Source organism: Arachis hypogaea, chromosome 18 (assembly GCF_003086295.3).
Source record: "Arachis hypogaea cultivar Tifrunner chromosome 18, arahy.Tifrunner.gnm2.J5K5, whole genome shotgun sequence".
NCBI classification, from domain to species: domain Eukaryota; kingdom Viridiplantae; phylum Streptophyta; class Magnoliopsida; order Fabales; family Fabaceae; genus Arachis; species Arachis hypogaea.
The window spans coordinates 127,561,092-127,576,040 of record NC_092053.1 but is presented as its reverse complement, the minus strand read 5'-3'; the positions used below and the strand labels follow the sequence as shown (position 1 = coordinate 127,576,040).

The 14,949-nt window shown below is 34.1% G+C and overlaps 1 long non-coding RNA gene across 1 annotated transcript; it reads right to left on the bottom strand.

The window, feature by feature from the left end:
- Positions 1-3,072: 3,072 nt before the first annotated feature.
- LOC140181664 (uncharacterized) lies at positions 3,073-4,693 on the bottom strand. Its single transcript, XR_011876696.1, has 2 exons — positions 4,314-4,693; positions 3,073-4,161 (listed from the first exon to the last, which is right to left on the bottom strand). It is a non-coding gene; the product is annotated as an uncharacterized lncRNA (long non-coding RNA).
- Positions 4,694-14,949: the final 10,256 nt, after the last annotated feature.

Here is a 14,949-nt window from a genome sequence, read left to right as displayed (position 1 = left end):
TTTCAATTTTTAATATTTAATCTATTTTTAATTTTTAATTCTTAATTTTTTTGAATGATAGCAAGAGATAAGATCAGTGGTAATGGTATTAGCAAGAAAAGACTATAAAAAGAACGAGTAAAAATATAAAACAAAAATAAATTTTTAAAAATAAATTCGAGTGCTCTAGCGCTAAACGCTAAGTTGGGCGTTCAGCGCCAGAAATTGCACAAATTTCAAGGCAACTCTCTGTTTGGGTAGCGCTAAACGTTAGGCTGGGCGTTTAGCGCCAATAAACAAGAATTTTGAAGAGCATTTACATCGATACTGGCATTAAATGCAAACCTGCGAGTTTAGCGCCAGCATGCACATATCCCAAGACAAGGCCCCTGCCTCGCAGGGCGCTAAACGCCAGCTAGAAATGGCGTAAAAAGTGGAGTTACTTCTGTTTAGCGCCCAAGATGGCACAATTTTCAAAAAACATTCTGTTTGACCAGCGCTAAACGCAGACCTGGACATTTAACGCCAGCCCTCATTTTCCAAAAACAGAAAACTTATTAATAATAATTTTTCTTACCCTTATATCATTCCCTTCTTCTTTTGCAATATTTTAATTTTTTCTTTGTTTTTGCTCATCCGTGCATTTGGTATGTCCCTCTCCGTTTTCAGTTTCTCTTTGCTTAGGGATAATCAAACTTTTAAGTTTGGTGTTGTCAAGCGCACTCTCTGTTTATCTTATCATCAATGGCACCAAAGAGAAGTGAATTATCTTCACAGACCACAGCCTGAGGAGAGAGATAGCCACTATGACGACTGAGGTGGTTGAGCTTCCTTTCGTTCTATTTTCTCTCTCCATTCTTATTTTGTTAGTTCCTATGTTATGTTAATTTATTTTCTACCCTTGCATGATCTTTAGTATTTTCATTCTGTTTAATTTATTGTTTAGTATTTTATTTTTAGTAGAAAAAGTTGTCTCATGTATCATTTATTGAGCTTGAATCTGAAAAAAAAAATAAGAAAAAAAAAGAAGTGATATAATGCTTGAGAACTTGAGTTTATATATTCTGAGTTGTCTTATTTATCTTGATGTCAAGGTATTTATCTGTTGTTCTGAATGTATGAATAGAAATAGTGCATATTTGATATTGAAGTTAAGGTTGTTGATTCTTGAAGTACAGAAATTTAGAGAAGTATTATGAATTCTCTAAATTAAACAAGAAATTGATTCTTGAAGCAAAATAAACAGCAAAAAGAAAATAAAAATCAAGGTCCAAAACTCTGAGCATCAATGGCTAGGAAGGTCAAATATGATTAAGAGCTCAAAGAGTTATTTTCCTAGACATATGCTTGTGGTGTGAATGTGTCAAGTAATCCTTGAGACAGAGTATTAAGAGTCGAGACCAAGTGCAAATACAGAGTATGCCAAAGGCTCTGAGCACCACTGACTGGGAGAAATAAAAAGAAAAATCAGAACTCAAAGAGTTTTCCAGTTAAGTACTTGTGGTGTTTTTGTGTCAAGTAAAGCTTGAGACAAAACATTTAAGAGTTACGGCTAGGCTCAAGGTGTAAAGCACCAAGGAAAAGAAATAAGAAAACGCTGTGTTTAAGGATTAATCAAAGGTCAAAGAGGAAGAGTATCCATAATATCATCCAAGTTCTAGTCATGAAGGACATTGACATTTCTGAGCTTCAAAGAATAGTGAGATGCCAAAACTATTTAGGATCACAGTGTCAGTGACCCCACTTAGTAATGGGACAGGAGCTTAAGTGAAAACTCAATTTTTACACAACTTCACTTCTCAGTTCTATATTGTTTTTAGTTACTTGAGGACAAGCAACAGTTCAAGTTTGGTGTTGTGATGCGTGAGCATCTTTTCTTTATTTTCTATTTATTTTAGATATAAATTATTGAGTTTTAATTAGATTTTAGTGTTTGAAACCTATTTGGATGTTATTTTGAGTTGCTTTAGTGGTTGATTATTTCAAGTGAAATTTGGATCAGTTTGACAGAGTTTATGCTGAAGAAAAGAGAAGAATTTGGATTCTGTTGAGCTGGCGCTAAACGCCGCATTTGGCGCTTAGCGCCCGTATACTTTGAAATGCGTGCAACCATTCTGTGAAGTTGGCGCTAAACGCAGACTTGGGCGTTTAGCGCCAGGTGCCTCATAACGTGTGCAAGCTCACTGCCTCAAAAGTTCGGCATTTAGTGCCAAGAAGACAGCAAGGTTGGTGAACTCTCCGCCTCAAAGGGTGCTAAATGTTGAGCCTGGCATTTAGCGCCATGAACATAGAATTGAATTGAAGCTTTTTGCCACCTGGGGCGCTAAACGCCCACTCTGGCGTTTAGCGCCAATGATGCGGCAACCTCACCAAAAAGAGCATCTTTAGTTGGATTTGGTTTTTAATTATTATATTTTATTTTATTTTAGTTATTTTTATTTACAAACCAAATCTTTTAGGTTTAGAATTATTATTTTATTTTAGTTTCAAATCAAATTAGGTTAGATATAAAAGGGAAAAGATTTAGCCCTTCGGGCTCTATCTTCTGTCTTATGCACTTCATTCTACAGTTTATACTTTTAAAATCCTAGTTTTTTCTCAGAGTCATGAGCAACTAAACCTCCTCTATTAAGGTCAGGAGCTCTGTTTATTTGATGGATTGACATTATTGTTATTCTACTTTTAATTAATGTGTTGATTTCAATTCAATGATTTGTCTTCGTTCTTCATCTCAGGGATTAGGGTATATCGGAAGATAACCCTTTTTCTATTTGAGTTCTTGTTAAATCTTAGAAAAGTAATTTACTTCAACACAAGATTGAAAACAATTCCTCCTAAATTGCTAATTACTTGGTTTTAACGGGATACGTGACATATAATCTTCTTATATTTGGGTAATTAGAATTTTTGTGGCTAATAAACTAGAATTGAACTTAACCCTTTAATCCTACATTAAGTGGCCAAGGAATTGGCGATTGATTAGGTTAGAGGAGATTATATCACTAAGAAATTAGGATTTAATCAATCAAAGTTTGCCATGAATTGAATCTTGCATGATTAAAGTAGGTGGTAAGAAATATAAATCCAGAAAAATAAATAACTCTGAAACCTTAATTGTTTTCTCACATATTCTTCACACCAATTTCACTGCCTACCTTCTAATTCTCTGAATTTACTGTTTAATGCAATTAAAATCCCAAAACATCATTTTCTGCTTGTCTGACTAAGTGAATCATTCAAATATTATTGCTTGGTATGACCCGGTGCACTTGCCGGTTAGTTTGTGGACTTCAAATTTCGCACCAAGCTGTCACTGGTATTCTGGATATTTTGGTAAGCAGATTTGAGTTTGAAGCATCCATCCGAGGTGAGAGCCCACATAATCTGGTCTTTATCTTTCCAAGGGGACGGCGAGGGTATCGCACCAATCTTGCTGACTACGTCATCCGAGAGCCATTCTTTGATTTTGTCAGTGTCCCAATCCCCTGAAACAGAGAGAAAATCCGTAAGGTTACTAGAATAATCGATGCTTCTATTGCTTACCTGATTAACATGCATATCCAAACTCCCTAAATTAGGGACCCAGTTATGTTTCCAGAAGTTGATGCTTTCGCCATTGCCAACCCGCCAAATGGTATTTTTAGTGACATTCTCCGAATTAGCGCATACTCCTTTCCAAAGGTTTGAGTTGCTTTGATTTCTTTCTACCTGAGGAATAGTGTCATCACCTCCACCATATTTGGATTGCAATACCCTTGACCATAGGGCATCCTTCTTCTCAATAAGCCCCCAGCTAACCTTCATCATGAAAGCCTTATTAAGAGCGTGGGTATGGCAAACACCCAAGCCCCCATTTTTCTTTTGCTGACCCACTTTCTTCCAACTTAACAAGTGGATCTTCTTCCATTGTTCAGTTTCTTCCCATAGAAAATTTTTGCATTTACGGTCAATGAAATTACAACTAGTAATAGGAAGTAAGGCAATTTGCATAGTATATAAAGGAATAGAAGAAATGATAGAATTCACCAAGGTATTTCTTCCTGTCAAGGAAAGAGAGGATGCCTTCCAGGAGTTAAGCCTTGTGTTGAGTTTGCTAAAGATTTCATCAAAATTGTTATTTGAGACCTTTGAATGATAAAGAGGAACCTCAATTTATTTCTGACTTCCAGACCCCGATCCCCACTAAGATGAGTTTCGAAGAGAAGTAAAAAATTTGCATCAAATTCACGTCTTAAATCTTTAATAAGAGTGGGAAAAGATATAGAACCAGCACCTCTATAATTCCAACTAATAATATTCATAAGATCAAAAAAGAGAGGAAGGTTACAGAAAACCTGGAATGCATTATTAGGCATTCGTCCTTTGCTTCAAATAGCTATGGTCCCGGAAAGAGCTTCCCTCTTTATTCTTGTTCACTGGCGAGACCATCATATGAACATCAGGAGGTCTGCCTTGTTGGCTATTAACTACCTTCTCCTTCATACCACTCGAAGAGGAGCTCACTCCGAACCGTTGAGGGGAGAGATCTGTTTTCACAATAAGATGCTCCAACACCTTACTAGACTCCTTTGTCACTAAGAAGGCATCATTATTTTCTTACTGTAACCGACGCATACTATCCAACATCACCATTTTCAAAGCTTCCATATCCGGTTTCCTACTACACGATTTGGGATGAGAAGATGCATCAGGAGCTTTAAGTGTATTAGTTACTTGTTTTCCATAATTTTTAGCTTTAGTGATTATGAGTGTCTCACTTTTTGTAGCCTAATTTTTCACAATTGGGCCTTTTTTATGGCCTATTTGATAATTAGGAGCATTAAGCTTGGGGGGCTTTTATGGTAGGTATGTTCCTTCTCAATAATAGTTTGGGCCTTGATAACCTGGAGCCCAGAATCAATTTAGTCCTTAAGCCCTTCCATAGTACCCGTTTTGGCATCTTTCTCACCTTCTTCATATAAGGCATTGAAACGGGACCCCCTTCCACACATTTGGGCTCCAGATCTCCCTCCCTTGCTATATTTGCTAAGGAATCATACTCATTAAGAGACCCCTTTTTTTCTTTTTTTGGAAGAAAATATCTTTCTTTCTCCTGATTAGTCTCTTGACCAATATCCATGGTCCGAAATTAGACGTGGCATTAGTGCTAGCATCCCAGATATTAATTCCCTCACAATTCTTTCCATTTTGGCCACCTTTCCCAGTAAAGGTATTCCCTTCATCGAAGTTTTCATCATCACCGAAGTTGGCTTAGTGAGTTGACGCCTTAGTTTCAAGATTTTTGTAGCCAGATTCTGAATGATGGCCATACTTCCCGCAAGACAAAAAAATTTGATAAAGTCCTTCATACTTAATGTTCAATTCGCTTCCCAGAACAGAAATGCGGGGCACTAGTTTCTTGGTTAGATCGATTTCCACGCAAATCCTCGGAAACTTTCCCCTTGAGTGTTTAGAAGTTGCACGATCTATTTTGAGCATATGGCCAATAGTAAAACCTACCCTCCAAAGAAATCACTGATTATAGAGGTCTATAGGCAAGTTTGGGATGCGAACCCATACAGCAATCTTTCAAACCACATTCTCCGACGTGAGGAAGAAGGGTCTCCATCTTTGGACAATAAGGTAATGCCTAGCTATAATCCATGATCCTTCTATAAGCGCATGGGAATAGTCCTCGTCATCTGAAAAATGAACAAGAAAGTAGTCACGATCCATATTATTGAGTTTAGAGAACTAAACTATGATTAAGATTATGACTAAACATTATTGAACTATTATTCAATTGGTTGTGTAATTTGTTTTGTTTAGTGTGCAAAAATTAAACTGAATTAAAACTGGCCCAAGAAGCAAATGCTCAAGCCCATACGCACACACAACCATGGCCCAAGGATACATATAATTGCTACCATCTAAAATCCTTCTATCAGAAACAAAAACAAGTCTTTAAGCCAAGTGAAGGAAAGGAAGCAATTGGCCTAAGATCCTTACAAGCCATATAGCATCTGGTCTACTCACACAAACAAACTCATAAAGCCCAAGTATTGATTCACCTTGAACAAAAGCCATCACAAAAATTTCCATCAGAAATAAAAAGAATGCTTCAGGGATCAAAGAAAGAAAATAAGTCCAAGAATATAAACAAGCCCATATCCATAACCTAAGCCTAAACGGTAGTCCACACTCAAATCTATTCATTCACCATAGTTGCTAACTAGGTAACTCAATTTCAATTTTATTTGAACCTCTTCACATCCACTGAACCAAAAATCTTCTCTTCTCTCTCTTATCTTTCTTTCATATCACATCACTCTATAACAAAAAGAAAGAATGGGAAAGTTTTGAAGCTAGGGCAATGGGTAGAACAAAAAGTTTAACTCCAAATTCAAGCAAGAAGAGAAAGAAAAAGGGCTACAACAAGAGAAAAGATTTCTTCAGAAAAGAGAATCACAAAAAGGTTGTTTTTCCATTTGTGCTTCATCAAGAAACTGTGAAGAAATCAACTCTGCACAAGCACCGTTCTGGAAACTATAGAGAAGGTGAAGTTAATGGTGCTCTGCTTGGAATCTACGGTCAAAAAATAAACTTGGGGTCAAACCAAGAATGCACGGCCCAGATTCAAGATGCATGAAGAAAAAGGATGAAAGAGAAGACCGAAAGTAAGGTTGCATGTCACTGTTTCTACTCTCTCTCTCCTATGTGGATGCGCTGCTGCATCTGTGTATTGGGAGAAGAAAACCAAATATGTGTTGAAGCAATGTTTCAAGCCCTGGAAGCTTCACTCCTCTATAATAGGGGTGAACGGCCAAGGATTGGAGCAAGGAGTAAGAGCACAACATTTAGGTTCTCATAACTCACTGAGCTGTTTATTCTTCTCCTTCATGTTTTTTATTTTCTAATTCTTTTTCTCAGTTTAGTCAGTCTAAGTTTCATTAGAAAAAGGCAAACATGGCGATGTTTGTAAGAAAAATCCAATGAGTGGAAAAAGACGGTGAGCTAGACTTGGAAAAAAGCCTAAGTTATTTCAGAAATCTTTTGTAAGTTTTTCTATCCTGAGAGGATTCCCTTGCAAGTTGGGTTAACACTTTACATTTGAAAGCTAGGGTGAGTCCTATTCAAGTTCAGGTTGGGTTAGAATCTGGACTTTATCCCTTACAAGTTGGGTTAGCACTTTACATTTGAAAGCTAGGGTGAATCCTAGTCAAGTTCAGATTGGGTTAGATCCTAGGGAGAATTGGTGATTGTAATCTATTGAAAAGATAGTGAAATTCCATCATTGTTGTGATGGAGATTGGATGTAGGCTACATTGCACTGGGTAGCCGAACCAGGATACATCTGGGTGTCATTCTCTACTTTCTTCTCTGTTCTGGCTTGTACCACGTCAGGAGACAAGACCAAAATATCTCCTGTATTTTTTCAACAGAAAGTAAAGTTACAAGTAAAGTGAAAAAGAGGCCAAGATTCAACCTCCCCTTCTCTTAGCCACTGATTACCATCACATATCAATGACATCAATGGTACATTTCGTTACCCAATCTCTTATTAGACATTGTTCCATGAAGGCCAAACCAACCCTCTTGCCTAAGAACTTCACAATGAGGGCATTATTCCAAGGTTTGCACCACTCTTCAAACTCTTTCTTAGAAATAGGAATAGTCGAATAAGGGTTAAACTCTTCTGTAGTCTCCTATTGATCATTGTCTTCTTTATACCATCGATCGTCGGGATTAGGACCGTCCTCCAACATATCATTAGCAAGCCCTATTTCTGGTATCCCTTCAAGGCAGGATTCGGTGATAGCCAAGAGCGCTTCCTTGTAAGTGAGTTTCGAAACCACTGGTTCATGGGGATCACCCATAACCGAAGTGTCCATAGGATCCACTGGTTGATTCAGGTCCACCTCATCCCGAGTTTTAACTTTCTTTGTACTTTGTTCAACCAGATCTTCTTCTTCTTGTGATGAAACCCTAGCAGAGCAATCCATCGCAGCCAATTAAAAAGATCCAGATTTTGATTTATTATATGATATTTTAGGAGGTTCCAATCGGAGCTCTGGATTTAACACACTACCAAGACGATATCGTTGTCTTTGGAATTCAAATTTCTCATTCTCTTTTTTTTTGCCAATTTTTTTTCTATAGAACCCTCTGATATTTTTCTTTTCTGGTTATAAATAGTCTTCTGAGCTTCTCAGTTAGATTCTCTTTGAGATTTCACCAGTTTAGAGAGGTTCTAATGAGAGCTTCGAATATAAGACACAACCAAGATGACGTCGTTGTCATTAGGATATGCATGTATATTTTTTATAATTTATTGTATAATTTACACTATTTTATTTTTAATTGATTATTCTCATCAATATTAATGTTCCTTTTTTTTCAGCAGTAATATTAGAGAGACAAAATAAAATAGTCCAAACTTATCTTATTATCATTTTCTTTTATTTGAATTTTCTCATAGTCAAATTTGTCTATGTGACTACCATGGCCAATTCTCTTGAATCTCATAACTCCAACCATGAAAACCTGTTCTTTTTCTTTAAATAATGTTGTTTGAATGCATTGTATGAATAAAATATTAAAATTTTAAATTGAAAATATCAATTCTTGTGTTTGGTAATTAGTGATTTTTTTAAAACTTAATTCCTAGTTTAACTAATCATTAGATATAGATAATTAGATACTTTTCTTCTGTGATTATAAATAATTTTTTGAGCTTCTCGATCCTCTTTGAGATTTTACCAGTTTAAAGGGGTTCCAATCGGAGCTCCAAATTTAAAATACTACCAAGACGACATCGTTGTTTTTGATATTCAAATTTTGCCTCATTATCTATTAAGGTTTGTTTTAGATCACTCATTTTTCTTTTTTTCTTGCCATTTTTTTTATAGAACCCTCTTATATTTTTTTTCAACTATAAATAGCCTTCTGAGCTTCTTAATGGGATCCTCTTTGAGCTTTCACTGGTTAGAAAATTTTCAATAAGAGTTTTGAATTTAAAACACTACCAAGATGATGTCGTTATCTTTAGAATTCAAATTTTTCATTCTCTTTCTACGTTCGTTTTAGCTCACTCACTTTTTTCTTTTTGCTTGCCAATTTTTTTCCTCTATAGATCAGAACCCTCTGCTACTTTTCTTTTCTTATTATAAATTGCCTTCTGAGCTCTTCAGTTGGATGTTCTTTGAGATTTTACCGGTTTAGAGAGGTTCTAATGGGAGCCTTAAATGTAAGATACAACCAAGACGACGCTGTTGTTTTTAGATTTTGAATATGCATGTATAATTTTTTATAACTTACTATTTAATTTACACTATTTTTACACTATTTTAGTTTTAGTTGATTATTCTCAATGTTAGCGCACCTTTTTTTTTCAACAATAATATTAGGGAGACAAAAAAATAGTCCAAACTTGTTTTATTATCATTTTCTTTCACCTAAATTTTCTCATAGTCAATTTCGTCTCCGGCTACCATGGCCAATTCTTGTGGCTCTCATGGCTTTAACTATGAAAACATGTTTTTTTTTCTTTAAAATAAATATTGTTTGAATGCATTGTATGAATAAAATATTGAAATTTTAAACTGAAAATATCAATTCTTGAGTTAGTTAAATAGTGGTGCTTTAAAACTTTAATTCCTAGTTTAACTAAGCAATAGATATAGATAATTAGATATTTTTCTTACGTGATTATAAATAGTTTTTTGAGCTTCTCGGTCTTCTTTGAGATTTCACCGGTTTAGAGAGGTTCCAGTCGGAGCTCCAAATTTAAGACACTACCAAGACGGCGTCATTGTTTTTGGAATTTGAATTTCTCATGTTCTATTAAAGTTTGTTTCCGCTCACTCACTTTTCCCTTTTTCATGCCATTTTTTTATAGAACGCTTTGATATTTTTTTTACCAACTATAAATAGCTTTCTAACCTTTTTAATGGGATCCTCTTTGAGATTTCACAATTTAGAAAGATTCCAATAGGAGTTTTGAATTTAAGACATCACCAAGACGATGTCATTGTCTTTGAGATTCTAGTTTCTCATTCTCTTTCGAAGTTTGTTTTTGCTACTCACTTTTTTCTTGTCAATTTTTTTAATATAGAACCCTCTGTTACTTTTTTTTCTGATTATAAATAGCCTTCAGAGCTTCTCAATTGGATTCTCTTTGAGATTTCATTAGAGAGGTTCCAATTAGAGCTCCGAATATTAAACACGACCAAGACGACGTGATTGTCTTTGGAATTTGAATATGCATTAATATTGTTTTATAACTTATTGTATAATTTACACTATTTTATTTTTAATTGATTCTTCTCAATATTAACGCATCTTTTTTTCTAGCAGTAATATTAGAGAAACAAAAAATTTTTTTCAGACTTGTCTTATTACCATTTGCTTGCACCCTAAATTCTCTCATAATCAATTTTGTCTCTGGCTAGCATGGTTAATTCTCATGACTCTCATAGCTCCAACCATAGAGACCTGTTCTTTTTCTTTAAATAAATGTTGTTTGAATGCATTGCATGAATAAAATATTAAATTTTTTAAACTGAAAATATCAATTCTTGAGTTTGTTAGTTAGTAATTTTTTTAAACCTTAATTCCTAGTTTAACTAAGCATTAGATCTAGATAATTATATACTTTTTCTTTCGTGATTATAGATAGCCTTCTGAGCTTCTCGATACTCTTTCAGATTTCACTAGTTTAAGAAGGTTTCATTTGGAGCTCCAAATTTAAGACACTATCAAGATTGTCTTTGGAATTAAAATTTCTCTTTTCTTTCAAAGTTTATTTTTGTTTGTTCATTTTTTCTTTTTTCTTGTCATTTTTTTCTGTAAAATCCTCTGATTTTTTTTCTAACTATAAATAGCCTTATGAGCTTCTCAATCAGATTCTCTTTGAGATTTTACCTCTTTAGGATTTGAATTTATCTTTTTTTCAAATTCGATTTTGCTCATTAACTTTTTTTCTCTTGTCATTTTTTCTTCATTCTTTTATGTTTACTTTGCATTTAATTTGGGGTAGTGGAAATATAGCAGGATACATATGATACTGTTGTAACATGTAATTGTAAATAAATTATAAAGCTGTTACCAACCATGATAGCTACAACATTTATTTTTGCGCAGAAAAAGATAATAATATTTACTTTTTTATTTTTTTATAGAAACCTCTGATACTTTTCTTTTCCAACTATAAATAGCCATCTCGTCTTTTCGATCTTTTTTCATATTGTAGAACCTATGCACAATTACTCAAGAGGGGGGGGTGAATTGAGTAATGCAACAACAATGAATCTTTTTGCGAAAGTTAAAGACAATATACAAAAGTGTTATTGTACTAGTATTTTTCCAAGAGCTTAACTCAATTGCTAAGCATTTATAAGGAGCTTTTACTTTCCAATAGACACCAACTCAAATAAATTGATCAAGCTTTTCACCAATCGGACTTAAGCTATTCCTTAAGTACTTACGAAGCTACTTTTCGATCACAATTTATTTGCTCAAAGGTAAAAGACAATAATATAGAAGAGATGAGTTTGGAGAGATGCAAACGCTATTTAGAGTGGTTCGGCACAATCCTTGTCCTACGTCCACTTTCTTTCTCAATCGCTATTGAGAAGTTCCACTATTGCCAAGCTTCAAGGTGCTCGCGCAAAACCTTTTACAATCCGAGTCCTTAGTTTCTAACACCTCACGGTATATGATCACCACTCGTATACTAACCCACTCCACTTAGAGATACCTTCTCTAAGATTTGCCTTGAGTACTTAGTATACTTCTTTGGTATCCTCACCGACTATAGTGTTTATAACTCTTGACTCAACCTTGGAGATCACACTCCAATTTACAAAGTGTTACAAGAAAACAATTCTCAAAGAATTGTTGAGATGAAATGAGTACTCTCTAGAAGAGTGTATGATTACAAGTTTAGCACTATTGAACCAATTGATATTGCTCTCTCAAATTGTGTATTATAACACCTTAAAAATGTGTAGAATGAAAGAATATGAACAAGATAGTTTGCAAATACTCACATGTGTGAAATAAGGCTTCAATCCATCTATTTATAGACTCCCCAAACCTTAGAAACATTGGGGAGTTAATGGGATGGAGCCGTTTTGTTAAAACTAGCTGTTTTTTATGTTTTTGAATCATTTGCATCGATGCATAACACTTTGCATCGATGCAAATGTGTCTTTGAAGCTGAAATTTGAATTTTCAGCTAGGTTGCATCGATGCAAACATCTTTGCATCGATGCAACAAGTCGTTGCATGCTTTGCATCGATGCAAGATGAGTGTGCATCGATGCAAACCTTAAAGAATGGCTTAAAATCACTTCAAAATACTTAGGATTGATCTCAAACTTGTTGGAGTCAATTCCTATGCTTTTGTACCTTTGAAAACAAGTTTTTAAACCATTTGGCTAGCATCGAATTGCAAGATGTGCATCAAAACATTTTGTGAGTGTGTGTTGAGAGATTTAGCAATTGGTTCTTAACAAGAAGTTACCTAAGTCCTAAGACACTATACTTGTCTTCAAATGTTGTGGACTTGAGTTTCTTGTTGTTGTTGTGTTGCTTTCAACTCTTCATTCCTCAACGTTGAATGTTGGTTGATCTTTCAATATGCTTGTTCATTCAAGTTGTTTGTTGGTTTGTCTTTCATGTCGTTTGTTGGTTTGTCATTCATCAAAACCTACGAATATAAACTTCGCATACAAGCAACATGATTTACACATATTTCACTGGTTTAGGGAGATTTCAATTAGAGCTCTGAATTTAAGACACGACACATGACCAAGACGACGTAATTACCTTTGGGATTCGAACTTCTTTTTCTCTTTTCAAGTTGTTTTCGCTCACTCACTTTTTCTTTTTTCTTGCTTCTTTTTCTTCTATTAGAACCCTCTGATACTTTTCTTTTTTTACTATAAATAGCCTTATGAGATTCTCAATCGGATCCTATTTGACATTTCACCGATTAGAAAGGTTCCAATAGGAGCTTTGAATCTAAGACACTACCAAGGTGAAGTCGTTGGCTTCTGTGATTCAAATTTCTCATCTCTTCCCAAGTTTGTTTTCACTTATCCACTTTTTTTGTCTTGTCATTTTTTCTTTGTCTGTTTCACTCACGTTTAATTTGGAGCGGTGAAAATATAACAAGATATGATGCTGATGTAACATGTAATTGAAAATAATTTTTAAAGCTGTCACCAACAATGATAGTTATAGTTTTTATTTTCTGCTAAAAAAAAGATCATATTTATTTTTTTTGTAGAACACTGATACTTTTTTTCCAACTATAAATAATCTTTTGAGCTTCTCGATCCTTTTTGAGATTTCACCAGTTTAAGCAGGTTTCAATCGGAGCTCCGAATTTAACACACTACCAAGACGATATCATTGTCTTTGGGATTCAAATTTCTCATTCTCTTTCGAAGTTCGTTTTAGCTCACTCACTTTTTTCTTTTTTCTTGCCAATTTTTTTCTTCTATAGAATCCTCTGATACTTTTCTCTTCTAATTATAAATAGCCTTCTGAGCTTCTCAGTCGGATTTTCTTTGAAATTTCACTAGTTTAGAAAGGTTCCAATGGGAGCTCCGAATATAAAGCACGACCAAGACGACATCGTTATCTTTAGGATTTGAATATGCATGTATATTTTTTATAACTTATCGTACAATTTGCACTATTTTATTTTTAGTTGATTATTCTCAAAATTAACGCAACTTTTTTTCCAGCAGTAATATCAGAGAGACAAATAATAGTTTTCTTGAGCTTTTCGATCCTCTTTGAGATTTTAACAGTTTACGGAGGTTCCAATCGAATTTTTAAGACACTACCAAGATGACGTCATTGTTTTTTAGATTCAAATTTCTCATTTTCTATTAAAGTTTGTTTTTGCGCACTCACTTTTTCTTCTTGTCTTTTTTTTATAGAACCTTCTGATATTTTTTTACCAACTATAAATAACCTTTTGAGCTTTTCAATGGAATATTCTTTGAGATTTCACCAGTTAAAAAGGTTTCAACAAGAGTTCGGAATTTAAGATACCATCAAAACGATGTCGTTGTCTTTGGGATTCGAATCACTCATTTTCTTTCCAAGTTTGTTTTAGCTCACTTTCTTTTTTTTCTTTCCAATTTTTCTCTTTTATAGAATGCTATGATAATTTTCATTTCTAATTATAAATAACCTTCTAAACTTCTCAGTCGGATTCTCTTTGAAATTTCACCAGTTTAGAGAAGTTTCAATGGGAGCTCCAAATGTAAGACATGACCAAATCGATGCCGTTGTCTTTAAATTTTGAATATGCATGTATATTTTTTATAACTTATTGTATAATTTATATTATTTTATTTTTAATTGATTATTCTCAATATTAACGCACATTTTTTTTCAGCAGTAATATTAGAGAAATAAAAAAATAGTCCAAACTTGTCTTATTATCATTTGCTTTCACCCTGAATTTCTTCATAGTCAATTTTGTCTCCAACTACCATGGTCAATTCTCGTGACTCTCATAGCCCCGACCATAAAAACTTATTCTTTTCTTTAAATAAATGTTGTTTGAATGCATTGCATGAATAAAATATGGAAAATTTTAAACTGAAAATATCAATTCTTGAGTTAGTTAATTAGTGATTTTTTTAACCTTAATTCCTAGTTTGACTAAGTATTACATATAGATAATTATATACCTTTTTTTTCGTGATTCAAAATAACCTTTTAAACTTCTAGATACTCTTTGAGATTTCAACGGTTTAGGAAGGTTTCAATTAGAGTTCCAAATTTAAGACACTACTAAGACGATGTCATCGTCTTTGGAAATTGAATTCCTTATTTTCTTTTAAATTTTGTTTTTGCTCAATCTCTTTTTCTTTTTTCTTGCAATTTTTTCTGTAAAACCCTCTGATATTTTTCTTTTCTAATTATAAATAGTCTTCTGAGCTTCTCAATCGGATCCTCTTTAAG